Source organism: Ailuropoda melanoleuca, chromosome 6 (genome assembly GCF_002007445.2).
Source record: "Ailuropoda melanoleuca isolate Jingjing chromosome 6, ASM200744v2, whole genome shotgun sequence".
NCBI lineage: Eukaryota > Metazoa > Chordata > Mammalia > Carnivora > Ursidae > Ailuropoda > Ailuropoda melanoleuca.
The window spans coordinates 115852983-115867440 of NC_048223.1; the positions used below are offsets into that span (position 1 = coordinate 115852983).

Sequence of the window (14458 nt, forward strand, 5' to 3'; positions counted from 1 at the left end):
TGCGCCTGCCATGGGTCCACTCCCCTTCTGCTGCGGCAGACCTCCTTCTGCTCTGAGGAATTACCTCTCCCTGGACCCTCCATTCAAGAGCCTATGCTTTCCAAGTCCTGCTTGATCACCTCCCTTGATTCTGTGAGCTGCCCTATGTCCTTCTACTCCTTCCTTTTTTTTTTTTAATAGCTTCAATAGCCAGGCCCAGTTGCTTGCAGGCACAGTTCTAACCAGCCCCTAAGATTCAAAGGCACTGAGAGCTCCAGGGTCCACTCCCCTGGGCCGGCAGCAGCCCAGGATCGGACTCTGGAATTCAGAACCTAGAATCTGGAGAATCTGGATTAGAATCTAAGAATCTAAGCAATCCTCCGACTGGCTATGTGATTTTGTGCAAGTCACTCAACATCTCTGGTGCATCAGACCCTGACATCTCTATGATCCTAGCAAGAATCGGCAAAGAAACAAACAACAATAAAAACCAGAACAACAACCAAACACACACACACACAAACCCCACACACGAATGGGCCCGTCCAACTCGAGAAATAATGCAGTCAGAAGTCCCAATAATCAGCCACAAATCACCACCTATTTGCTCAGTTAATTACCAAATTTCACATCACATGAACTTTCCGCACCTCATTTTTCTCATTTCTAAAATGGGGATATTAATAGCATTGCAGAAGGGACTGTGGATTATAATGTAGAATAATAATGGTAAAAATAGTTGCTACCTGGTTTAATGCCACCAAATGCAAGGAATCCATATTCCCAATATCTGCTGAAAACATTTGCTTATTTATAATAACTAAAAACAAAAAGAGAAAAGAAAAGTGTAAGCCTGTGTAGTCTTCCTCCCCTCTCCCTGCTTCTAAAAGGGTACTACTGGGGGCATCCGGGTGGCTCAGTCAGTTAAGCGACCAACTCTTGATATTTGCTCAGGTCATGCTCTCGTGGTGGTGGGATCAGATCCCAGGTCCAGCTCCACACTCAGTCCAGAGTCTGCCTGAGATTCTCTCCCCCTCTCCCTCCAGCTCTCTCTCTCAAATAAATAAATAAATAAATAAATAAATAAATAAATAAATAAAATATTTTTAAAAAATAAAAGGGTGTTTCTCTGTGCATCCTTGGCACTTGGGTGTCTATGATATTAATGGAGAGAAGATAAAACACATGTGCACTCACAACTGGTAAGCCAGAGGCTAGCTGCTGTACATGGGAAACTCTCACCAGAGTTTTAAAAAGAAGAGGAAAGGGGCGCCTGGGTAGCGCAGTCGTTAAGCATCTGCCTTCGACTCAGGATGTGATCCCGGCGTTCCGGGATCAAGTCCCACATCGGGCTCCTCCGCTGGGAGCCTGCTTCTTCCTCTCCCACTCCCCTGCTGTGTTCCCTCTCTCGCTGGCTGTCTCTCTGTCACATAAATAAATAAAATCTTTAAAAAAAAAGAAAGAAGGAGAGGAAAGGAAAAAAGGAAGACAGCTTTGACCTAAAAGTTGAAGGTGGAAGGGAAAAAAAGAACAGACACGAAGAAGAAAGTTTGCAAATCTGGAAAGAGCGGAGAGATGTTGGGGGCGGCTGCCATGAATATGGGAAGATGAGAATGTGGGGAGGCAGGCAATGACAAGGAAAAAAAAAGGAGTTTTAAAGTTTTGCTGAATGTCATAAATGTCCCTGTTTGCATTTCCTAGGAGACAGCAGGAAAGTTTTAATTTGCTTTCAATTATTTGGGGATGTTGCACTGATGTTTCTCTGACCACCGTGGCAGCCCGGTTTTTTATGATACATGCAAATATTCACTGAGCTCCTTGTGTGCACCAGGCACTGCGCTAGGCTCCAAATACACCTGGCCCTTGCCCCCGCAGACCGTGCAGAAAGCACTTGGCCTGCCCCATCGCGGTGCTCGCCGGACCCCACAGACATCCACAAGCACTCCTCCCCAGCCCCTGGCACTGCCTCAGATGGGGCCCTGGCCATGTCGCTCTGGATGACTCCATCAGGTGGTATCATTGCCCCTAGTCCCAGCCCCCTACACCCAACCCAGTCTCTACACCGCTGCCAAAATGATTTTTCCAAAATGCGAATCACAATGTATTTGAAACCCCTCAACCTTGACTTCCTCCCCACCCTGTATTTCTTTATACTTTTTTAAAAAGATTTTTTTATTTATTTGAGAGAGATCAAGAGAGAGAGAAATCAGAGGAGAAACAGACTCGCTGCTGAGCAGAGTGCCCGACGCTGGGCTCGGATCCAAGGACCCCAGGATCATGACCTGAGTCGAAGGCCGACAGTTAACCGACTGAGCCACTCAGGTGCCACCCACCCCCACCCTTTATAGGATAAAGTCGTAAGGCCCCAGCTCTCAGGAAAGACCCTTGGGATCTGGGTCTGGCCTAACCCCTGAGCCTCACATCTGCCCCACGACCCCCGCCCCAGCCTCTGCATGTCACATTCCCACATTTTTACACTGCCAGGAAAACTCACTGTGGCCCTCTTTTCCACTTTTCCTCTTTCACACTCAGCTGGACCTCCCTCCTCTTCCCTGGGAATCATTCACCTCGACCCCATCTCACACAAAGCTAACCCCTCACTCCCTAGGACATTGCTCTCTTTATACTCAGCAGTGATTTATGTCCACCTGCTCCTGGTACCCAGCTGCCACCATGCTGGGGACAATACTGCATATGGCCAGCTCTAGCACAGCTCCAGGCACAGGACAGATGCACACAGGAGGTGTCTTGCTCATGGTGACAGAGATGACGAAGGACAGAAAAATACGTCCTGCTATTGGGAGGGGGTGGCACTGCCAACCTGGTAATTCAACTTGAACTTGGGCGTGGTGGAAACTTGCTGCTTTTGAATGAATCTGTGTTTTCTATCTCCTGGCACACGTGGGCCAGGAGACGTCAGTGACTTTTTAGCTAGTATCTTAAAATTAAAAAATTTCAAATGACACCCATGAAATATGATTGTTTTCAAACAACAACAGCAAAAGAACAATAAAGAAAAATATTGAACTTTGGGGGGGGGAACGCCGTGCCCAGAGATAACTACTGCGGGCATTCTGACAGTGAGTGGTCTCTGTGTCACCGTGATTCATTACATCTGTCTGTATCGTGTCATACGATCCAGTCTCTCCATGCCCACAGGGCCCCAGCTTCCAAGAAGCTGGGTGGAACTGGCCCCAGAAGGGTGGGGCCGGGGGACCCTCTATTTGAGGCTTTGGTCTGGTCAAAGACATAGCTGGCCCTGGTCCCAATATGGGGCCATCTCCAGGCAGATACAAAAGGGCCATTTTGCTCTCCCTCGTGTACAAAGTGTGCTCCAGACTGGGAGTTTTTCTGGGTTATGAGATTCAATTCCATTGAAAAAGATCATCTGAGGTTGCCCAAGAAAGTCATATTTAAAGATGGCATAGACTGAAGCTTTATTTTGTCCAAAATAGTCATGAATTATGAAAGCCACTGGCTGGAACCTGGAGGAACAGCAGGCTTTTGTGGACAAAGAAAAAGCGTGGGTGAGATTACAACGCTGATGGGACTGCTGAAGAGACTGAAAGGACCATTGAGTTATGGGAGGGGCCCAGCAATGAGCCTCTCTTGCTTCCTTGCGTCCTCCACTGGGGTCTTGGCACAAGGAAATCTGTGACTGCAGGATACGAGTGAGTTAATGTTTGGATTTGCCCAATGCCAAGACTGAGTCTCACAGGACCCGCTAGAGGTCCTCTGTGATGGCTGCCAAACGGGTGGTGGGTTCCTTTATAACCCACTTTGGGGGAAAGTCCATCCACTGGTACCACCGTGTGGTAGCCATAGCTGTATATGACTTTACAATCAGACCCAGCAATTTAACATCTAGGAATCTACCTACAAATGGGAAACAGCAATGCAAAAGGTGGGATTATTTGTAACTTCAAAATATTAGCAACAGCATGAATGGTCACTCATAAACTAGCTGGATATAAACTATAGTATATCCATTTGATGAAATTCTATGGAGCCACAGAAATGAATGAAGAAACTCTCTGTGAATTAACATGGAGCGATTTCCAGGATATATATTATTAAGGAAAACAAACAAATTACAAAAGCCCATAAAATGTATTCTACGTTTTCTGCAAGATAAGGGGAAATATACATATATACATATATATATACACGCTTAGCTTTGCAAAAGGAGGCACAGGAACAATAAATCAGAAGCTAATAAAAATGGGCAGGCATGATGAAGGGGATGGGGATAGCCGTTCTGTACATAATTCAGTATGGAGTGCTTCATATATCCAAAAATAAAATTAAGTCCAAGGGATTTTTTAAAAGCAAACCCTAAATTTGACATAAAGAAAAGCAAATAGGGGCGCCTGGGTGGCACAGCGGTTAAGCATCTGCCTTCGGCTCAGGGCGTGATCCTGGCGTTGTAGGATTGGGCCCCACAATGGGTTCTTCTGCTATGAGCCTGCTTCTTCCTCTCCCACTCCCCCTGCTTGTGTTCCCTCTCTCGCTGGCTGTCTCTATCTCTGTCAAATAAATAAATAAAATCTTTAAAAAAAAAAAAAGAAGAAAAAGAGAAAAAGAAAAGCAAATAAACCTTACCCTGCATCATATGAGTGGTAGGTACAAGGTAACTTAACAAAGAAAATCACTAATTCAAGTAATTTGGGGCACAGTATTATGACCACATATCTTTATTTTTTTTTAAGATTTATTTATTTATTTGAGAGAAAGAGCACACAGAGGCAGAGGGAGAAGCAGACTCCCCACTGAGCAGGGAGCCCAATATGGGGCTCGATCCCAGGACCCTGGGATCATGACCTGAGCGGAAGGCAGACGCTTAACCGACTGAGCCACCCAGGCGCCCCATGACCATGTATCTTTAAAATGACACTTCCTCACAGTAAAAAGAACGGCAAAGGCCTCTTGAACTGAATTTTGTAGGTTTGTGGCTGGTAGAGGTCTGTGTGGCATAATTCTGAAGATATGTTTTCTGTGTATTGAAGGGTAGAACAAATGAGCAAATATTTGTTGTTGTAGACCAGGGTTTGCCGTGGAGAGACAGATACGAACGCAGAACGGGCGGCGGAAAATTGTACGTTACTGGATTTGAATGAGATAGATCAGTGCGTATCTTGGGTTTAAAAAACATGGAGTTCCTAGTTTCCTTTATAGGAAAGGCCTAGGAGCAATGGCCCTCTGGTACCAATGAGCTGCCAAGAGCCCAGCTCTTGGTTTCTAAATACCATTCCCCACTGAAAGGAACCTGGGCTTCCAGTTTGCTTGGGACTGTCCTGGTTTAAAAATCTGAAAGTCTTGCATTCCAGGAACTCCTTCTGTGCCAGGTAAGCCAGGCTGGTTGGTCACTCACCTGGGAACAAAGGGGCTCCTGGCCACGGGAGGGGCCAGAACATGCACACAGGTTGACATCACCCCCTTCCAGAAAGCTCCGCCAAGCACCGCTGCCCAGGCCCCAGCATCTGACAGCCTGTGAGAAAGATGCTTTGTGCCTGCCCACACCTTCAGACAAGGATGCCCCCACCCCAAGGGCCCCTCGCCATGACCGTCTGGTCCTCTCTCAGAGGCATTCACGAGGAAGCACAAAGTTTCCCCAGTGATCTTAAATGCCTAAAAATGGCGTAACAAATGAACCCAGAGTGTCATTTCCTCCCCATGATTCAATCAGCCTGGACTGACTCAGGGGAATCCCCTTGTTTTAATCATGTTTCTCTTCAAAATCACTCTTGCTAGGAGCAAGGGATGCCATTCACGAATATTTGGTTCCAAATATCTCTCACCTCCTCCACCCTTGTCATTTAATAAACAATTTTGTCGAGCGGCTTCCTTTAGAGAATATGCCAGAGACTTAAGAAAAGGCTCGCACTGGCGCATGAGGGCCCCCAGGGATACGCTGGCTTTGCAACCACAAGTCATCCCCAGAAAGCTCCAGCAGGCTAACAGCCACAACCCTCTCCCAGTGGGGAGTGGGGAACTGCAGTGTCTCCCCCCCCGGGGGGGGGGGGGGGGGGGGGGNACCGACCCCGAGGTCTGCCCTCTACTCATGACCCTGAGGTGGGCTAGAGTTGAGGAGAGGAGAGCCCAGGCCCCCACCTGGGTCTTAGCTGGTCCTGATTTGTCTGCTGTATCCTGTTTCATTCTCTCCTCATCAACCTGGAGGCAACACTGGCCCAGAGACACAGGCTCTGGAAGGAGGCAAGAGAGAGACCAGCAGAGGACAGGGGCCTGGCACTGAGCGGCCCACACAGGCTGGAAGGGGCTGCCGGGAGACGGCAGATGCACTGTCTCCCCTCCTTCCGTCCAGACTTCATGTCTGACCCCCACCCCCCCTTTGTCTTCTTCCCCTGTCAGTGATGGCAGAGCGATGGCGGGGTCCCCCAAGACAGGGCAGATGGGAGGAGGTGCTGCTCCCCCAACACCCTTCACCCACTAGGGCTCCGGCTGAGCCTCAGGGTCAGGTCTGTTAAGGAAGGAAGGAGCCCTTGTCCCTCGGTGCTCGTCCCCACGGCTCCTCCACCCCTGCCCTGTGCAGCCTCTCTCGGCTCTGTGTTTTCCTAATTGCACTGCCTTCAATAGGGAGTGACGACCTCTTCTCATCCCTCGTACCCCCAGTATCTCACGTGCGGGGCTACAAAAGCAGCCCATGGAAACAGGTCGGCTGTTCCTCCAAAAGTCAAACTTGGAATTATCCACTGAACCAGCAATCCCGCTCCTCCATAGTAGATCCAAGAGAAGGAAAAATCTCTCTCATACAATAAGCAGCACATGAGCGTTCACAGCAGCACTGCTCACAACAGGCAAAAGGCGGAAACGCCCCAGACCCCCTCATGATGAGCGGATAAATAAGATCTAGTTGATCCATATGGCGGAAAGTAATTCAGCAATAAAAAGGAATAAAGTTCTGACACGTGCTACAACATGGAGGAACCTTGAAAACACTATGCTGAGAGAAGCCAGACACCAAAGGACAATACTGTATGATAGGAAATGTCCACAGCAGGCGAATCCCCAGAGACCGGAAGCAGCTTGGCAGGTGCCCAGGGGCTGGGGGAGGGGACAGGATGGACTGCTAATGGGATGGGGTTTCTCTTTAGGGTGATGGAAATCTGAAATCAGCCGTCACGGTTGCACAACCATATACTAAATCCCCACTGAATTGCACATTTTACGTTGGTGAATTTTATGTTCTGTTAATTATATCTCAATTTAAAAAAAAGTCTGCTAAGGTCACCCTGACTTTGACCCCAACACAGCTCCATATTCCGGGCAAGCTTGTTCTTTGTTGGGGAAGATTTTCAGGGCAGATTTGGGGACAATGAGGGCCTGATATCCAGCACAGCACATATAAATCAGACATTCAACATCTCTGTCCTTGGAAGTCCCCCGGCCCGGTCACCAGCAGGTTCTCCTCTCGCCACACCAGGCCTCTTCTTTCTCCAGCCACCAGCCTTCCTGCTGGGCCCGAAGGGCCTCCTCTTGGCAATCATAGAAGCCCAAGGTATGGCCTTGGTGATGGTGGCTTCTTAAAGAAGGCCTTTTCTTCCCTTCCTGCTACAGTGCTATCAGAAAGGAGGAGGCTTAGAGAAAGTCAAGTCACCCACCTACCAAGGGGGCCAGCGGGTGGGGGCTCCAGCATAGACAGAATGAGGCTGTTGGTAAGATCTGTCCCTCCCGATGCACTTGGCTCAGGGCGGCTGCACGATCAATCCCCCCATCGAAGTCCGGGACTGAGGCGCTCTTCATGGCTTTGAAACATGCTAATTAGGTTTAAGCAATCGAGGTCAATAAATTAGAGGAAAACAGCTATTGATTGTGTTATCAGCCCTCCTGGAGACGCACAAAGCGCCGGAGACAGTAGGGAGAGAAACGAACAAAACAGCTCAGAAGAACATTTACTCTTCAGAGGTTCTGTTTCCTTAGTAAATGTTTCCATTTTTCTTTAAGGAGCATGATGCTGGGGGAAAACATCTTAATGAGCGCAGGCCTCAGCTCCTGGGCTCGGGATTCATTCTACCCCAAGTACCCTCCCGACAGCACCGCTCTCCGGGAGAAAGCTCCAGGGGCCAGGGGCTGCAGAGGCCCGGAGTCATGCAGCCCATTCCCCAGCCCCAGAGAAGCGCGGATCTCAGACCTCGGCTCGGATCTCCTGCGGGTCACATTCAGAGAGAGGTGACCAAGCAGGGAGGGGCTGCTGCTTTATAAAGCGTGGCCTCAGTGCGAGGCACTCAATACACTGGATCTCAGTCTGTCCGCAAAAGAGCCCGAGGAAAGACGTGTGGTGTAAGCCCATTTCGTGGATGAGGACACCAAGACTCAGAGAGGTCGGTGACTTGTCGTGGTCACACAGCTGCCAAAAACCAGAGCAAAGAACCGTGGCTCTCACATAATTATCAAGAGTTTCGCTTAGGTGGACCCCTGCGTGCCCCTCCTGGAGAAGTTCAAAGCCAGTCTGCAGATGAAAGGCTCCCTGCAGAACTGTCAAGAGAGGCAGAAGGGGCAGCCATGGGGAGATCCCTGTCCTGTCCGGAAGCCACCCTCCTGTGTCTGGAACTGCCAGGTCTCCTGGAGACAGTGCTTGGTGGGACCAATCAAATGCTTTCCTTGGGTCTGTGCATTTGTAAAGGATTCAGAATGGCTCAAAGTAAGTGGGATGGCTCAAAGCCAGGAGGCATATGGGTGTGTTGGGGGTGGGGGGACGCTAGGGGGAGGCTGAGAGGGTGACTGGAGCCACCTAGGAGAAAGCAGGTGGCAGAGAGACACCAGATCCCAACATAGCCCACCCCAGAAGCCATGGCTAAAATGTCAGAGGGTTCCATGTTCCTAAAGGCCCTCTGGCTGCCTGGTCGTCCCGAGGCTCTCTGCTCTCTGCTCCTCCCTGCTCCCCAGGCTCCTCACCACCCCCACCCAGTAGCCCTCTGTCCTTGAGAACAAGGAGCACTTCTCAGGGCACCAAACTTCTCTGAATTTGCTTAAAACATAAAAGTTTCAACCACCTAAAAGCCTTCTCTAAAGATGTATTTGGGTTGCTCACGAATCTCTCTGGGGCAGGAGGAGGGGGGAGATTTTTAAGTTTAAAGGGGAGAACTACCTCTCGTTGCCGTGGCCTCTGCGTGTGCTGGGACGGGGGGCAGCAGACAGCAGGCTCGGGCCTTCTCAGATGCATTCAAGGTGCCTCTGTGCAAACCCAGAGGCTGCAGCTCCTGGCAATGGGGGTGCAGGCAGAAGGCATGGGGACGCAGACAGGGGCTGTCCGGGCTGGGGACCATTCAGACCTGCCCCATTTCTATGCTATAGGGCCACTGATGTTGCCGCCACAGAGCGCCTGCTTGCCCCACTGACATACTCTCAATAGAATCACATTCACAGAGAGAATAGAACCAGGAGGCTCACTCAGAGCTCCTGTTCTCGGCTCCCATCCGCAGGAGGGAGGCCAAGCAGTGGGGAGGGGAGGACGGAAGCCTTGACAGCCATTTGGGACACAGGCCAAAACGGAAACCCAGGGGTGAGCCCAGCAGTGACATCAGTGTCAAGCCTGGTGGGAGCAAGCCTCCTCCAGGAGCTGAAATGGGAACCGAGAGAGGAAAAGGGTTTTAAGCTGTGCAAGAGTTCAGGGCAGCGCCCAGGTCTGAATCATTTCCTGGGCCTGGACAAAGGGGCCCCCGAGGATGTTTCTGGAATGAATAAATCCAAAGGGATGGGATCGTAATTGCACAATCCCATTAAGGGGAGTCCTAGGCTGCCTGCATGTTTTATGGGGCTCTCGGGAAGAAGCAAGAGAGGCAGGCCAGCGCTTTCTCCCTGCTGTGGCTGGAGATTTCTCTGCAGGTCAAGGGAACTTGCCACAAGGGCTCCAGGCTCCAGGTCAGGAGGGCTGCCTCTGGGAGGGGACAATGGGGGAAGGGATGTGGCCCCTGAGGGGCCTGGGGACCGAAATCCAGAGGTGGGAGGTCTGGAGCGGGGGTGACTATCCCCTGGAGCTCACTGACACCAGCTCTAGACAGACAGCTTCTCCCAGACACAGCCACACATAACCACCCGCCGTAGCTCCCATCTCCCACATGTGCCAGGCTAGCTAGGCTCCATGAACTTGGTGACGGGTCATGTGGGACAGGGTGGTGCCCGGATGGGGCCGGGATCTGGGCTTGGGCAAATGGGGAGCACAGGATGGAGTCGGGAAGGGGGACAGTGAGGACGATGGTGGTTCCACCTTGGGACATGCTGGCTCGGGGTGTCTCTGAGATGTCCAAGGGCAGGTGTCCAGACAACTGTCTCTGGGGACCATCGGCACGGGGTGGGGGGGGCAGGGAGGGAATGAGCAGCCTGTGAGTGTGTGAACTTGCCCTGGAGCGGGCGTAGAGGAGGAGAGGGGAGGAGGGTCCAGGATGCTCCCAGGGCCATGACATTTAAGTGGTGGCAGAAGAAGGGGCCCTCAGAGTGCACCCGCCTTGCTCCAGGGCCAGGGAATAGGATCAGGGGACCCACAGGGCCATTGATGCTGGCAGAGTAGGCAGACTCTGCTTACTCTGCCAGCATCGATGGAGAAGCACCTGCATGGTAGGCCCAGATCTGGTGCTTTGTCCACCAGCGGGCATGTTTGGGGGACACTTGTTTCCACTCTTTTGCAGATGCTGGAACTGAGACACACAGAAGTTAAATGACAGCTAGAAGGCAGGTGAGCAGATGGGGCCTGCTACGGACTGAATGCTCTCGTCTCTGCGGAATCATTCTGGAAGCCCTCATCCCCGCTGGGATAGGATGAGCCGGTGGCACCTTTGGGAGGTGAGTAGGTCATGAGGGTGGGGCCCTACTGTGGGACCAGGGCCCCTACAGAAAGAGACAGGAGGGAGCTTGCTTCCTCTCCCTGCTCCCTGTCCCCTCCACGTGACAACATAAGAAGAGGGAGGCCATCTGTAAGCCAGAAGGGCTTCTCACCCGAACCCCACTCTGCTGGCACCCTGATCTCAGACTTCCAGCCTCCAGGACACTGAGAAATAGATGTCTGCTGCTTAATCCCCCAGGCTGCGGTATCTGTGTTACAGCAGCCCCAGCTGACTGAAATGGGGCCAGAGGCCGTCGAGAGCCCTGGCTAGATGAGGAGATTGGGCCAACCCCCCAAATACTTGCAGCCCCAGAAGCTTCTGCCAGCTCTGCAGGCCCACCTGGGCCCAGGGGTTTCCCTGTCTCCCCTTGAGAGGCCCCGGCTGAGGTCACTCAGGGGGGCAGAGCAGGGTTACAGAAGCAGGCCCCGCACGCCAACAGCAAGCCATGGTTTACCCCTCAAGACGGCAGCTCGGGCTGGGCCCCCAGGCAGCACGGCCCTACAGGCAGGCGAAGTGTGGAAGGCCTGGGTCAGAGCCCCCCTGGTTGGCGCAAGCAGCCTTTCCTGCTCCCAGAGGGTCTCGAAAGAGAGTGAAGGGTAGCATGGCCAAACTGCTGTTCCGCTTCCCTCTGTCACCTCTAAACCTCACCCTCGCATGACGTCCCTGCCCCTACTTGTCATAAGTAAGTAGACAAACCAACAAACCACTTAACCACCTTCTCAGGGGGTGTCTCCGCTGACCGTCGCCAATCACAGTCTGAGAAACTCTTCCTCACTGACCAGCTCCACTCAGCTAACAATTGTTAAGCTCTGGCTGGGCCCCAAAAGGGCAAAGCTGCAAGACAGGCCCCCCGGAGAGTTCAAAGTACGTGGATGATGATGATGATGATGATGACGACGACGGTGACAGTGACAGTGGTCATTATCACGGTGAAGGAGCAGAGCGCTAGGTGCTGGCAGGACCTAATGCAAATTCTGCCCCTGTCACCGCTCAGCGGAGCGACATCACTTACCCTCTCTGACCTTGACCATCATAAGCTATGCCATGTGCAGGGAAGGGTCGTATTTGCCACAGAACATGCTCTGAGGATCCCAGAAGATACTGGCCCGAGATCTGGGGCAGTGGTTCTCAAAATGTGGTTCCCAGACCAGCCACACAAACATCATTTGGGAACATACTAGAAATGCAAATTATCAGGCCCCACCACAGACCTACTGAACCAGAAACCCCGGGCGAGGCTCAGCGACTGTGCTCTCACGGGCTCTTGCCACAGCCTGAGAGCCCCCGGACACAGGAACATCAATGGTACGTTTCGGTCTCTCTGAAGACTGGTCCTGCTAGGAACGACCTGCCCTCTGAAGCAGGGGCTGGGGGCCCAGCTCTCCCTCTTCGCAGGAGAGCAGGCGTGCCGAGGAGGTCTGTGTGCCCTCAGTCCGTGCCCCCAGAAAACCTGGGTCCACCATCTACTGAGCCCCCTCCTAGGTCTCCAGCCTCATCCATGCGGCCGCTGGACTGATTCCACCCTGCAGCTCCTCCTCTCCGGCCCCCAGGCCCCTGCAGGCCCCACTTCCGCCTCCTGCTTCCCCTGGGGCTGGTGCTCTGTGTTGGGGTGCCCAAGACACAGGTCCCGCCGCTGCCCTGCCATTCCACCTCCTTCTGTCAGGGGTATCAGGTCACCATCGCCCCTCCACCAGCTTTCCACCACTGACCCCTCCAGACACGACCTCTGAAGCACCCCACTGCCTTGGGGAACCCCAGCTTTCTTTTCTCCCTCCCTCCCATCCTACGGCCTGACTTCATTGGTGTCCTCTGGAAACCAAGGGGCAAGGCCAGAAGCCCATACCAGGGACTGTTGTCATCTGTGGTGCCTTCGTTGTGACCCTGAACGTGCTAGTCCTTCCCACCAGGTTCTTCAGAACCCTCACACCTGCAAAGGGGCATTATGACCCCATTTTACAGATAAGTGACTGAGGCTCAGGAAGGGAAGCGACGTGCACAGGGGAGGCCTGGGATTTGAGCTCCTCCTTGTCTGACTCTGAGAGGGAGTCTTAATGGTTGCAATCGGCCAATATATCTTCCAGAAATGGGATATCTAATATTGAGTCTGAAGTTGTTTTCCTGTCTGTTCTGTATTAGCTCATCCCTTCCCCCAAACCTTCAAGACAAGAGCACTCCTCCCAGTAGCCTGGTGACACGCTTTCAGAGCGCCTGATGTGAGCTGACAGAAGGATGTCCCCTCCCTCCCACCACCATTGTTCCAGGGATCCTCAGGGCTGCTGGGGTGACGCCTGACTTCCCTCAGTGTTTGGGACAGCGCTGGGCAATTTCATCTGTACGTTAATGGAACAGCTGAGCCCGAAAGCCTGAGCACTTGGAGATGCCAGGGCTTCAGAAGAAACAGGGATTCAGTGACCAAACGGCCTGGTCTGACCCTGAAGCCTGTGTGGCCTCTCTGTGGCATCTTGTGTCAGTAACTTCTCAGGGTGGCTGAGCCCTCCCCTAGAGCACGAGGGCTCCTGTGGTCTCCTCGCAAGGCCCAGAACAAAGCCAGGTCCTGGGATACGCGCTCCTTTGTAATGACTCCACCCAGGACTAGACTGGGGTGCGGATGCCATGAAGGAAGGAACGTGGCCCTAGGGTGGTGATGGGGACGGGCTTCGGGTGCACCTGCTGTCCTTTGGGTCCTCTATGGCCCACGGTTAAGTGACCCATCCCACTCATCTCTGCTCTGATTAAATGAATGTCCCACCTGGCCTGGGAGTGCTTCCCTGCACCCTCTCCAGCTAAGCCGGGACTGTGCCTTTGCTCCCGCTGCCCTGGTCTCTGTCCTCAGCCCACTCCACCCCCCTGGTCTTTGCTTGTCCCCCCCCCCCCACCCCCCTCGTCTCTCAGCACCTCTGTGCACCTTCACCTCTGGAAATACCATGAACACCTGAGGCTTCTGTCGGAGACGCAGGGCTCCATGTGTGCACACCTGGGAGCGCCACCTCAGGTCCATCTACTTGGACTCCTCCCTTCCCAGGACCACCCCCGGCTCCCAGCCTCTGGGTTTCTCTCAGAGGTTCCCCAGCTCTTGGCCACATCCATCATCAGGCTGCTCTCTCATCACCTTCCAATCTCTCCCAGGCAGGGCGGAGTGCTTTCTCCTTCGCTTTCCTGTCTGCTGGCAACTTCGCTTATGCTGACTTCTATTTATGGCTTATAGTAAAGCTCTGTGATCAAAGTCAGTGGTACTGACGCTTCCTACTTAGAGGGAAGCTTCGGAATTTAGAAAGCCTTTTTTATCTTTTAACAGAGCCCAGCTTTTGAGACCATTGTTTTGCCAAGGAGGCAAAACAAAATAAGTTGAATTTGATTGTCATAGCTGAGCAACGAATTTATTATTGTAGCAGAAACCCACCCATTGTCTGAAGCACTCAAACCCATGGATTCAAGGGATGCCACAGAGCATCAGGATTTAAAGGCAATTAAAAATAGATCAGTTTTATTTTTTAGAATGTTATCTCCATTGGATGCTAAAAACTACAAACTGGTACAACATGGACTTAATGTAATCTTATTAGTTAGAATAATAAACGCTACTTAGGAATATATATATATATATATATATATATATATATATATATATATATATATATTTA

At 51.9% G+C, this 14458-nt stretch overlaps 1 long non-coding RNA gene across 1 annotated transcript in view; it reads left to right on the forward strand.

The window, feature by feature from the left end:
* Window positions 1–9500: 9500 nt before the first annotated feature.
* Window positions 9501–14458, forward strand: part of LOC117802759 — an 8495-nt gene continuing 3537 nt past the window's right edge. Inside the window, exons 1-2 of the long non-coding RNA XR_004626274.1 lie at window positions 9501–9858; window positions 10623–10776. This is a non-coding gene — a long non-coding RNA (uncharacterized LOC117802759). The remainder of the gene's footprint in view (window positions 9859–10622; window positions 10777–14458) is intronic.